General features: G+C 53.5%; 1 non-coding gene across 1 annotated transcript; it reads left to right on the top strand.

The window, feature by feature from the left end:
• The first annotated feature begins 1,028 nt into the window (after window positions 1-1,028).
• Window positions 1,029-1,110, top strand: TRNAS-GCU. The gene has a single exon. It is a non-coding gene; the product is annotated as a tRNA-Ser (tRNA).
• The last annotated feature ends 10,895 nt before the right edge of the window (window positions 1,111-12,005 follow it).

Genomic DNA, 12,005 nt, shown 5'->3' with positions numbered 1-12,005 from the left:
CATTTCCAATTGTTTGCTCAGACCAGCATTAGGGGAAATGGTGCCCTGGGCAAAGCTTGTACTTTGGCACTTCCCCATTGCCCCTGGACGATCCCCACTCCCCCTTTACCGCTAGCTCCTGCACTCCCAACCCTTGCACCTCCTTCACCCCTAACTCCTGCCCCCTCCTGTGCCCCCTTTGCCCTTAACTCCCTGGGCCACCAGCCATAGCCCCTCTCCTGCAGCCCCTTCACATGGCTCCAGTGCTGGGGGCCCCGCACTTATTCTCCCTTTCCCTGGGCTTTGGCATCACTAGCCCCTGATTAGCGAGTAGGGTTCAGTGGTTCCCAAAATGTGGGGCATGACTCCTAGGGGGACACAGAGGAACATTCATGGGGGCACCTCAGGGCCTGAGCCATCCCCCATGGAGGGAGCAGCGCTCAGCCCCACTCTGCCCCAGCTCTTCCCCAACCCCACCCTCAGCCTGGGCCTCTGGTGCCCAGCTCGGCCTCGACCCCCTTACCCCTGTCTGCACCCCTCTCCCCAGCAAGCAACAGCCCCACTCCCAGCCCATGTTCTCGACTGTGGTTTTCAAGGGGCCACAGCCACGGCTAAGAGGGCACAGAGTGAAATGTTTGGGGAATCACTGGTCTAGGGTGATGTTCTCAATCACTTCTATGAAGTCCAATAAAAGCTATTCCTCACCCACCCAGCCCTCCATCAGGACGGACTAGGTATGTTCTGCTGCCCTTCACTCATGCAGGAAGGATAATAACATTTCATTCCACTCAATCCTAAAGTGATTTGTAACCCACCACCAGCCAAAACTGGTCATTTTGGGAAAGTGGCCCCATCATGCTGCATAGCTAGGCAGAGTAGGTGTGTCTGTGCAGACACGGTCTGTTCCTGAAGTCTTTCCCCCAGCTCCTCACTAGATGTGAGGGGGGAGCTCATTCAGCCCCTGCTTCCGCTTAGTATTTAAAAACTCTTTGTTGTCCCTAGCTCTGCTGGCCTTAGATTTCTCCTCCTGTCCTTTTTCCAACAGCTCAGATGAGGTGGCCGAGTGGTTAAGGTGATGGACTGCTAATCCATTGTTCTCTGCACGCGTGGGTTCGAATCCTATCCTCATTGGATGTGTTTAGTTTTCACCCCTCCTTTGTTGACAACCATCTCCCCCTTTGGTACAATGACAGATTGAACAATGTTGCTTCTTGCAAACAAAAACCTTCTCAGAAACTCAGAACTCTCTTGCTTTAAATAAAATGTCTAAATCCCAGATTTCTTAAAAAAAGAAATTCTCTAGTGCTGTATTTCTTAGTTTTTATCTCAAAAGGGAACATCCTCATCATCTCCCCCAAACACCCTGGGACCTGCCCAAATTATTAAAATACCCTCAACCCGAGCAAGGCCAGAGCAGTGAACCAGAGCTAGTGTCTAGGCCAAGCTGTTTTGAAGGAGGCAACTCCAACATTTTCTCCCTGCTTCCCTTGGCAAGGTCTGACTGAGAAAACAAAATTCCCCAAACTGAAAATTTTCTGCTGAAAAACCAATACTAGTCTGTTTGGGGACTTTGGTTTGCAAGTATTATTGTTATTATTCTCTTCTGCTTTCTGACTCAGTTCAGTCTTTGTCCTCCAGGTGTGTTTCCACCTGCTGAGTTGTGGGGGAGAGAGGCCAAGTCATGATGTCTCTTCCCCTCTTTCATAGTTTCTTCCAACTTGTTAGGAAGCTCCTTTGCTACGATGTGAGTCAAGCAGTGTCCATTGTCGCTGTGCTATCTCGGAGAAGCCTGCATTGTACACGGTTCCTGGGATAGTCCTTGGGAGTGTGGATCCCTTCAATGGGCCAGCAGCGAGTCTGGCTCCTCCCTTGTCACACCTGAAAGGCTGGTGGGGGGTATTTCTCAACCTCATAACATATTTCAGTAACACAGAGCAAAACTTCGTAACTTCCCAACCAATGCGAGCACACACAATTCAACAAGATATTAATGTTCAACAGATCAAGACTTTTGAAATGATACGTCACAAGGCAGACTTTGAACAAACCATGTCATCATTATATGAGAGTGGTGAATATGGGGCTTCCAGGTGCTGCTCTGAGCACAGCGTGCCACACCTGGGCTGACATTGCAATGGAGACGTACCCTTAGAGTCCATCTCTCCTGGGATAAAGATGGCTCACACCTGACTCTCTGCCAATCCCCACTGGGCCCTGACAAGTGTTGTTCATGTTTGTATTCTATAAAGCAGAGGAGCAGATGAAATTTTGCTCCCCAGGTGTGTGTGTGATTCTTTGGACAGGTCTACACTACAAAATTAGGTTGGTGTAATTACATTACTTAGGCTGGCAATGCAGTTCTATCAAGCTAATCCCGGTATAGATAGTGGCTCAGCTGTCAGAACTTTCTGGAGCTATGAAAGGGGAGGGGCCCAGCCTCTGTAGCAGGAATGGAGGACAGGCGAGTTCACCGCAGGCATGGTGGGATACTGGTGGAAACCAGTTATGGTGATATAATGACCAGCAGCATTTACACTGACATTTGTCACTTTAAGTTTGCTGCAAAAAGCTCTAGGCCTCTCGTCGAGGTGGTTTTATTTTGTCACCAAAACAGGGCAATTTTGTCGCCAGATGTGGTATTGCAGTGTGTGCACCAGCCAAAAACTGCTGATCGAGGGAGCGTTGTGTGTTTTTCACACACCTGAGCAATACAATGATGCTGAAATAACTTTGTAGTGCAGACCTGGCCAAAGATTCACACACACAAACACACACACAGCTTGCAAGGAAAATGTCACCTGCTCCTCTGCTTTGCAGAATCCAACACAAGCAAAGCTTTTCAGGCCCCAGTGGGGATGGCAGGGAGTCAGGTGTGGGCAGACACTGTATTTCAGCCACCCATAGGCACCCTGGCGTAGCTGATTAAAGCACCTGCTTTGTAAACAGGAGATCCTGGGTTCAACGCCTTGTTGAGTAACTGTTGGGGTACCTAGTATTGGCTAACGTGGGAGGACAAAACACAGAGCTAGATGGGCCTTTGGTTCAGCCCAGTGTGGCTGTTTAAATTATACTCACAAGGCACTGATAACAGAATCACTGAAACTTTGAGAGTTAAGAGCTGATAGGTCAGTGTTCCAGCCTGTCACAGATGACCCCCCCTCCCTCTGGGACAGGGGAAGGTCTGAGCTCTCACACCAAATGGCTCATTGTGGCTGCCAGAACCTGTGGGCAGCTCATCTAGTTTGCACTGAGGGTTGAGTCCTGCTTTGTGCACCGAGTGTGAGAATGAAAATCCTAAACCGCCCTTTGAAATAACGAAAACAGCAGGACGTGTTATTGTCCCTGTCCCAAAGCAGACAGACCAATGGAGAAATGCCATTGAGTCCAGGGTAATACTCCACTGCCATTTTACCTTTTTCACTTGCTAAACTCCCTCCCAACCTTGAGGGCTCCCAGAGCTTGAGCTGAGATGTCTACACTGCAAATTTACCACCCCACGGCCCTAGCCTGGGAGACGGCACTGGCACGGGACAGGCGTGGGTGTTTCATTGCAGTGTGGACATAGCCTAGCATTATGTCTACACTGCCATTAACACACCCAAGTCACTATTCTCAAACCCTGGGTCAGTTGATTCAGGCTTGTGGGGCTTGTGCTGCAGGGTTATAAAATTACGGTGTAGACACTTGGGCTTGAGCCCAGCCTCCAAGACCCCACGAGGGGTGAGGGTCTCCGAGCCTGGGCTCCAGTCTGAGCCCCAGGAGCCCAAATCAGATCATCCAGGCCAGCCGGGCCAGGGGGATTTTATCACAGTATAGATGCCCTCTCAGGGTATGTCTACACTGCAATGTAAGCCCAGGGTTAGCAGAAGTCATGTCAGCAGCCCCAACACATAAACATAAACCACGAGGGAAAGACCCACCCCCCAAATCAGCTGGGCAGTGTCCTTCTCCCTACGGTTCATTAGTCCAGCAACCAAACGTCCTTTAACATGAGCCATCCCCACTCTGCACCCCACTCACAGCTGTTGTTCTTAGTCAGTGCAAGCCCCGAGGTGCCTCTGTACAGTTCACCCCCCCATCCTGGGTGGAAAAGGGGGAAAATAAGAAGGTACCGTATTCACTATGTTGTCTAGGGACTCACTCATCCCTCCACTGCCACTCTGTGTTAGGGTTGGTCTAACACCTAAATTTTAGTATTAGGACCCAGGACACAACCCCCTTGGCTTTGGAACCCCTGTCCCCTGCCTAGCAAGTGCTATTGAATTGAGGGTGAGTCCCTCAATCAGGGTCTGCCAAGCACAGTTGTGCTGCTCTCGCTTCACACAACAAGGATAACAACCCTTTATTTCTCCTGCCCCTGTAACATGGAGACTGGGAATCCAACACCAGCCACAAGTGATCATTTCCGCAAGCAACCCAACCTACTTCCAACATACTGTAAAATCCACATGCAGCCTCATACACGAAACCTTGCAAGAAAATATTCCTGAGGGGGTCTGAAGCTGGAGGGAAGGAGGGAGCTGTGGGTTGGGACTGAGGGGCACTGGGAATAGGAGGAGGCTGTGGGTTGGTATTGAGGGGCACTGGGAATAGGAGGGGGCTGTGGGTTGGGATTGAGGGTCACTGGGGATAGGAGGGGGCTGTGGGTTGGGATTGAGGGGCACTGGGGATAGGAGGGGGCTGTGGGTTGGGATTGAGGGGCACTGGGGATAGGAGGGGGCTGTGGGTTGGGATTGAGGGGCACTGGGAATAGGAGGGGGCTGTGGGTTGGGATTGAGGGGCACTGGGGATAGGAGGGGGCTGTGGGTTGGGATTGAGGGGCACTGGGGATAGGAGGGGGCTGTGGGTTGGGACAGAGGAGAAGGGTGAAGAGGAGCAGGCTCTGGTTGGGAGTGAGGAGCAGTGAGCATAGGAGGGACTGAGGGTTGGGATTGAGGGGCACTGGGAAAAGAGGGGACATGGGTTTAGGCTGAAGAGCATCTTCATTTGGGGATCCAGCAGGAACGGGGAAGGCAGCAGGTGATTCTAATTCCTTAGGGATATTCTGTGTTTGTATGTGTGTGTGTGTGTGTGTGTGCAGGGGAGGAACATGCTCTATGGCCAGAGGCCTTTATTCCTCCAGGCTGCAAGGACAGAGGGGCTGTCAGGAAGTTGCCCCTTCAAACCCACACACAAAAAGGGCCTTCTGAGGAAAGGGAAAATCCTGAAGAGAAAAAGTAACATCAAAGAGAACTACAGAAACGACAGTGTAAGATCTTGGTGAGTAGTTTATCACCTGACCATGGACTTGAAGCCTGGACCTTCAGATTAAAACAATACGGGAAACCTGCTGCTCTCTCTGGCCTGGTGAGAGGGCTGTGCCGATCGGGTGTCCGCACTAAGCTCGGCATCAATATGGTGATCCCTGGGAAGCTGGGGGTCCCCAGGTTGCCTAAGGAGGGGTGAACCGGCCCAGGTCAGAAACAGAGCAGGTCAAAACTCCCGTGCCGATCAGTAGTCGGGTCGCGCCTGTGAATAGCCCCTGCAGCGTAGCCTGGGCAAGACAGTGAGACACGGTCTCTTTTTATACACTCCCCACCCCCGCAGAGCCTGGGTGGGGGGATGGGAGCACCCATTGTGGGGATCCTGAACTGGTGGGAGGGAGGCACCATGTACCAGGGATCCCGAAACGCAGAACAGGGACACCCACACACCAGGTGTCTTGCAGCAAGAGCTGCAGTCTTGATTTAGAAACTGCAAGTGATGGGGAATTTACCATCTCCCTTGAGGAGCTTGTTCCACTAGATAATTAGCCTCACGGTTAAAAAATGGTCATTTCCAGTTGGGATTTTCTGACATCGACTGCAAGCCAATTGGGTCTTGTTCAATCTTTGTCTGGTGAATTAAAGAACCCTTTAAATCACATAGTCCCCCCTCTGGGAATTTGTAAAACATATTTAAAACAGTGATTAAATCGCCTCTTAACCTCCAGTCAATGAAATCAATTGTGCCACACTCAGTTTTGCAGAGATTTGGAGACTAAGGCCAGAAGAGATGGTTAGATCATCTCATATGACCCCTACTGCACATCACAGGCCTCCTGTATGGTGCAGGTGCGAGTTTTGGACCAAAGCAGACTCCAGAAAGGCACCTCCTCAAGGGATGGAGGAAGCACCACTTCCCTTGGTAGTCTGGAGGAAATTGATGCTGTGAGGGGCAGGGAATTCACCCCAAGGCCACACTTGTGAGTCTGTATCATAACACGCATGCACAACAGCACTGCACAAAGTTTGTACACGTCACCTTAGCTCTGATGGCAGGGGTGGGTGTGGCGGTGACTTCACAAGGGCCTTTTGCAGCACCTCAGCTGATTGGTGAAAGTAGGTTGGGAGGCGGTGACCTCACAGAGCGTCCATGACAACGGCCAGGTAGGACAGGCTGCAGGGCTGGGGAGATCTCAGAGACCCCCGTGGCTTTGCTGCGGAGAGTCTCCTTCTTTAGGTCTCTCCTTGAGGACTGAGAGAGGATTCTGGGTCCTGCCTGTGAGCGCGAGGAGGAGCCTCCTTGGAGTTTTCCCCTTTCCCACTGCTAATTGAGCGAGAAGACAGACGTCCCTGTGGAGCAGGTAAGAGCCCCAGAGAGGTTTGGTACCTAGGCAGCCTGACCCACCTGGTGCTGGCCAAATTCAAGGCATGGAAAACACTAAGTTAAGATGGGAGATTTTTTTTACCACCTAGGCCTTAGTCCATTAGAGTCAGGGGGACATTGGGGTTCATCATTTTTGGTTTCCCTTTTTCCTACTTCCGTCCCTCGACTGGCGAGGAGGGGGCTACTCTTTAGCCCTCGTGGAGGGAGGCCGTCCCAAAGAGATGGGACAGGAAGACTGCTCTGAGAGCGATCCTCACTGGTGACCTGAGCCATCCCTGGGCTGTCTGGGGAACCCTCAGCCTCCGCCAGAGTCTCAATGTTGATTGGCTGAGCAGGGGATCTAGTGACAGGGAGGAGACTCAGGACTTTGTTGTTCTCTTTTAAGGCCCAGCAAATAAGCCAGAACCAATCATCTGCTTGGTGAATTGTTCTCCTTCCTTCTCGCCATTGGCTGTCTCTGAGCCGTTCCTGGTTCTCTCGGATGGTCTAGTGCTTCTACAACACGTGCTGAATAATCAGTGTGAATGGTGGTTGGTCTGTAGCTCATTCGAGGTCACTTTGTTCTGATCATTCAGTGTGTGAAACTCCAGACTGATGGTTAGTTTGACAGTCAGGACACCCGGGTCCTGTTCCCAACACTGTGCAAACAGGCTCTGGGATGTAAGACAAGGCCCTTCGCCTTTCTCAGCCTTCGTTTCTCCCTCTGTCGGTTAGGGTTAACAAGCCTCTCACAGCTGCCTCCTGGGGAGATGTGGGGACCTGTCTGAGAGGTCACTAGTAGCAGTGTAGCACAGGAGGTGTCCTATCGGGTTGAGTCATTGCAGATTATGATGTAGTGCAGCAGACCCCCGTTTTCCCAACCTTGCATTATGCAGCTTTCCATGTTAACCTAACCACCAGTGCACACAGGTGCAGCAGCCGGCGATTTGTCCTGTGGCCGCTAGGTGGCGCTGCCGCCTCGCACTGTCCCGTTCCCCTGGGTATCCGAATGTTTGATAGGGTGACCTGGCCCCACCCGGCCCCGGTTAGATGCCGTCAGTGGGGTCTGCTGTGTAAGGGCTGAAAGAGTCAATTTTACTGGTATTTTATTAGCTTTAAATCAGTAAGGGGAGCAACTACGTACCCTGACTGAAGCATCTTATCTCGTTTCTAAATCAAAGTGTCTCCTCTTTGTGTGCGAAGAGACAGTTTAAGGGGACGTCACAAACGGGAGATGCTTTTGGTTTGGAAAACAAAATAGTTTTGCAAAGAATTTTCATCCAAATTGATTCATGATTCCACAAACCAAACTTGAAAACTGTGTCGATGAAAATTCCACACAGACACACACACAGCCAATTGCTGGGCTCTGTCCCTCCCCCAGGGGGCTTGTTGTCTGCTGATGACAGCGAGAGTGAGATCTGTTGGCTTTTCTCTGTAGCTCTGCCATCGCTTTGCCGTGTGACCTGGGGTAGGTCATTTTCTCTCTCTGTACCTCAGCATCCCAATCTGTGCAATGGGTCGAGAGACACATCTGTAATGACTGGCAGGAGTGAGGCTGGGCAAGAGAACGGGCATTAAAGCACTTTGGGGAGGAGAAAGGGTTGTATCGTGGTGTTGAGCACCAAGGCATTCTGACATTTGTGAAAATGTCTCATCTAGAGAAACAAGAAATGGTCGGGGACAAAGCCTGCGAGAGGATGTGAATCAGAGAAGCCAGGGTATGTGTTTGGGGTCTCACCAGTGCTTCCCACCTGTGAGTGCTTCCCTGTCATGGTAGCTTGGCCTGGGAACAGGAGAAATAGCAAACCAGACGGCGGAGTGAGTGAGTGGGATGAAGTGACAGTGCCACGGGGCAGTGAGGAGCAGGTAACAAGCTTCTCTGCTGCCCAACATAGACCAGAAGGGAAGGGATTTCCCCTACAGTCCTCACCTGCCCTGGCTCTGAGCAGGATTAGCGGCTAAAACCCAGAACTGCCAGAAGCCGTCCAGACCACAGCTGAGAGCTGTGGCACTCTCGGCTCTATCAAATTGTAATAAACTATCCAGGTGTAAAGACCCGGGGACTAGAACCTGGGTTGGCCAATACTCCTGCAGTGCCAGCTGAGCACCAGGGAGCACTGGGGAGGGTAGGCACTACAGGAAGTACCGCCCAGGAGACCCAGAGTGACAGTACCCTGCAGGCCTCTGATTGGCCAAGTGCCCCTACTTAGCCCCGGGGGTTGCCCCAAGAAGTTGTCTGGGCAACCACCTGCTACTCTGCTGGACTTTGCCTTGTTTCCTGATCCCTGACGCCGATTCCTGCCTCTTGGCTCTAACCCGGTACTGCCTCTGGTCTTTGAGTCTGACCCCGACTCTTGTTCATGGAGCCTGGCCTTGTGATTTCTCTAACTCTGGCCCAATGATTCCCATCCCTGGCAGGCAGACCTCAGCCCAGCTGTGACCATTAGGCAAGACTGCCTATGCCCTGGTCCCTTACACCTGGGCAGGGATGGTCTCTCACTACTGTTGTGTCCAGCTCCCAGCAGAATGGGGCCCCATATTGGCTGGGCATTTGGATGCTCCCATATAACAGGACATATTAGGGAAAAGAAGCCAGTGCAGGCAAAGCCTTTGAATGAGGTATGAATGGCCACTGATCACTGGGGGGGAAGTATTCCCATCTCCCAGCCACACATATCCCAGGTGAGGGGTCTCTGGGGATATTCCTACAAGCAGAGCAGTCCGTGACCCCAGTGATTTCACGATTCAGTGGCCCACCCTCATTGCCTCCAGCCTTGGTGCAAGTGTCAGGACTGAATTGTGACCACATCTCTGTGCCCCTGGGATCTGAACCATTTAAACCACACTCAGGTTATGTCTACACCCAGCTGGGAGTGAGCTTCCCAGTGCTGGCAGACAGAAGTGTTAGCTTGCCTTGAGCTCGGATGCTAAGAATAGCAGTATAACGGGGAGTCCAGGTGGCAGCTCGGGTTTCCTGCCTGAGAACAAGCCTGCCTGGACTCCTGGGGTACGTACCCGGGAGCTGGCTTGAGCTGCCACCTGTGCTAGCCCAGCTCCACTGCTAGTTTTAGTGCAAGACCTCGAGCTCAGCTAGCACAGGTGGGTCTCTCTACCCCACTGGGAGCTCAGGCCCAGCCGCAGCGTAGACATTCCCTTACAAAGAGTTTAGATACATGTTAGAGTCACTCAGGCTCACGCTGCACCCAGCCGGGCGGCCCCTGCCAGGCTGTGCCATGGTGTCAAGTCCTCCCAGGAACCAGGCTGTGCCTGGAACTTCCCCTAGCCTGGGCCAGCCGCCAGGGCCCGTGTTGCTCACAGAGTGGCCAGTGGTGGCCAGGAAGGGAGTCAGACCAGGGCCCCAGGGCACGGACTCGCAGCCTGTATGACCCCCACTGACAGAGCCCTGGGGGGAGGTGACGCAGCCCCTGCCCTGGCAGACACCCTCGGGGCAATAGCCCTGCAGACTGTCTCAGCTCTGGCTAGGATCAGCCCAGGGGAGCTTCAGGGAGACTCAGGGAAGAGGAGGTCTGGAGGAGCTGCCCACGGACGGCAGTTGTCTGCCAGAGGGGATCAGAGAAGGTTACCAGGCAGGAGGTACCCAAGACCCTGTGGCAGGAAGCAGGAGGTGATTTAAACACAGTCCCTGACTGCATCACTCAGGCTCTCTGGGCTGGGACCCACAGGAGAGGGTGGGCCTGGGTCCCCCTACCACCCAGGGATGGACGGCACTGGGGGTAGATAGAGACTGCTGAGCTCCCTGACCAGGGGTGGCAACAAGAGTAGGAACACTGGACTTTGCCTTTGTGTTCCTGCTGTAACTTCCCTTGTTTTTTTCAATGGGGCAAAAATAAAGTAAGAAACCTGTGAAGGGGGAGCAGTGGAAAAGGGGTTATGTAACCTGGCACAGACTCACCCAGCAGCACCTCCTGCTGGTCATCTCAGGGAATTAGTGTCCAGCCTCCCGAGCCCCCCCTGTCAGCCAGTGTCACGCTACCGCTGGCCCCCATGTCCCTCCTAGACCCCGGGTGACCCTTTCAGTGGGTGCTGCCCCCTGGCAGTACCCCCAGTTTCTCCAGGTCTCCCCACTCAGGGGAACTCCCACCCACTACCCCCACCTCACCTCAGTTGTAGGCTACTGCCAGTCACCAACTCACCCTCGCGCACTGGGGCAGACTGCATTGTAAGCCACTCATCATAGGCAAGGTTGGGTCTGGACCTGCTGCCTCAGCCTACCCATGGGCTTCCCTCTGCAACCCCAGTACCCAGGTGGCTTTAGACTAGGCCGCAGCCTGAGGCTTTCCCAGGGCTGGTGCAACCATTTAGGTGACCTAGGCAGTCACTTAGGGCACTAGGATTAGGGGGGGCACCATTTTTTTCATCAGCAACTGTGGCGGCCGGATCTTCGGCCACCCTAGTCGCTGCCGGCATGTAGGCAGAGGGAGCTGGGACAGGGGAGCGCGGGGAGGGCCGCCTGCAGCAATTAAGGGGGGGAGCAGCACGCAGGGGAACTCCCTGTCCCAGCTCACCCCTGCCCCACCTCCTCCCCAAGCATGCCGTGGCTCCTTCACTTCTCCCACCTCCCAGGCTTGCGGTACCAATCAGCTTAGGTGCCACAAGCCTGGGAGGCGGGAGAAGTGAAGCAGCGACGGCGTGCTCAGGGTGCTCGTGCATGGAGCAGGGGTGAGCTGGGGCGGGGAGGTGCCTCAGGGCGGAGGGTGCGGAGCTGCCATGGGGGGGCGCCTCAGGGAGGAGGTGCGGGGGGGGCGCAAGGTGGAAGTTTTGCCTAGGGCACGAAACATCCTTGCACCGGCCCTGGGCTTTCCAGGCCAGAGCTCCCCAGCTCCCTTGGCCTTCCCCAGCCCTACTCCCCACAGGTACCTGCTCAGCTCCCTAGCAGCCAGGCCCTTCTCCCTCTACAGACAGAGAGAGTATATTTGTGCCCATCCCTCAAAGCCTTTTTATAGGGGCCGGCTGTGGGCTGTTCGAGGCATGGCTCCCAGCTGTGCCTACTTCCCCAATCAGCCCTGGGAGCTGCTTGCCCCAGCCCCAGCCCTCTGCTGGGCTCTTCTAAGCTCCTCGGGGCAGGAGTGGGTGACCACCCTGCTACAGGTTAGAAGAGCCCTGAGTCAAAGGCCCAAACCCCTGGGACACTTGAGCCAGCAGCACTTTGCTTGGGGCCAGACTCCTTTCAGACCCGAAAGCGAAGAGACACAAGTCAGTCAGCTGGAGGACTGGAGCTACAGACAAAGGGCTTGTCTACACTGGCAAGTTACTGCGCTGCAACTTTCCTCACTCAGGGGGTTTAAAAACACACCACTGTCACCCCCAAGCTCAGCAAGTTACAGTGCTGCAAAGCCATGACTGTGCTTGAACTTTTAAGTGTAGACATAGCTAAAGACTGACAGATATAAGTTCCA

Source organism: Mauremys mutica, unplaced genomic scaffold, assembly GCF_020497125.1.
Source record: "Mauremys mutica isolate MM-2020 ecotype Southern unplaced genomic scaffold, ASM2049712v1 001317F_np12_obj, whole genome shotgun sequence".
Taxonomy (NCBI): domain Eukaryota; kingdom Metazoa; phylum Chordata; order Testudines; family Geoemydidae; genus Mauremys; species Mauremys mutica.
The sequence above is the reverse complement of the archived record's forward strand: the minus strand, read 5'-3'. Positions and strand labels throughout refer to the sequence as shown.